Source organism: Pterocles gutturalis, unplaced genomic scaffold, assembly GCF_000699245.1.
Source record: "Pterocles gutturalis isolate BGI_N339 unplaced genomic scaffold, ASM69924v1 scaffold20141, whole genome shotgun sequence".
Classification (NCBI taxonomy): Eukaryota; Metazoa; Chordata; class Aves; order Pterocliformes; family Pteroclidae; genus Pterocles; species Pterocles gutturalis.
In genome coordinates, this window is record NW_010098315.1 from 6,831 (window position 1) to 8,196 (window position 1,366).

Genomic DNA, 1,366 nt, shown 5'->3' on the forward strand with positions numbered 1-1,366 from the left:
AAAATAAACAAGACAGGTGTACAGACCCCACTGTGAAGAACTCTCCTATAGAACATCTTCCAGTCTGACAGCCTTTTTTTGTTTCCCTTGTTTCAGCTTGAGTTTTTCTTCCCATATTGTATAAATACTTCACTGATTTGCAGGTAGATCTGCCACATTTCTCCTGGCTATAAAACCAGTTATCAAAAATATATGGCTCTAAGAAATAAATTCACATGATCTTTTATCTAGTTTTGTGAATACGGATAAGTTTTCTACTATGGAAATACATAGAGCATGTGCATGGGAAATCTCAAGTAAGAAATTTTAGCAAAGCGCAGCAGATTCCTGCTAACTCTAAGGAGTCTGGGCTTCAGGCGATCAGTTCAACAATTTCGCTATTCAAAAGGCAAAATAGGAAACGCAAGCAAAAGATACAAATGTGCTAAACTTCCTGGAAAAGCCAAATACAGGAAAAGGCTTAAAGCTATCTTTATTTCTTAAAGGAGAAGACTCAAGCATGAAAGTATCAAAGCCCCATTATGATTGCACCAGGCTCTAAAAAGCTGAGCTTGCTGAAGATGGGCTCACAAGTAAGCCATAAGGCACATAAATAATTTTAATTCCTTTTTTGACACTCTGCATCCAGCACGAGTTAATGCTACTGCAAAGCTTGGTTCCTGCTCTGCACTTCCCACAAACAAGCAGAGAGCACCTCTGAAGAACAGAAATGGCTTTTCTCAGACCAAGCAGGAACATGCTTTAGCATGTTAAAGAGTCCAAAAGTATTCAAAAAATTATCTGAAGTAGTTAATTTTTGGAAAATAGTGATTGAACTCATGTACAGAGGAACTATAAAAGACTTCTCTCAGTATCAGGACAAATTTGCAGTTTGGCTTGCACATGTCCAAGCTGTACATTGCTGCAAAGAGCTGGAGATCTTTTGAGAGACACACACAGCACAGCTTATGCACACAAACCAAATAAAAGCTCAATCTAGTTACACAACCAATAGCTTTTCAGGCCACTCAGAACTCAGTAGTCAGCCCAGTCACCTACAGCTGCTTTTGTTCTAAACCGACAAATAACACACTTGTACGAGTTGCACCTATTCACTTTCTGATGCCGCTGTCTTTCATTGCTGATCACCTCTCTGTGATCCTTAAAGACATTTAGATAATTCATTCCCATCTTCACGTGACTTTTGTTTTGCATCTGCCGGACACTTTTCAAGAACAATTCTGTGTGACTGATAGAGAAGTGCACATCCCTACACTTACAATGGGGCCGGGGACCAGAACGGGAGCCAGGGAAATGCCACGCACAGCTCAAGGAAGGAGGTGGCCCCTTCCCAGGTGCATAAGACGAAGAACCCATGTTTCAAGAA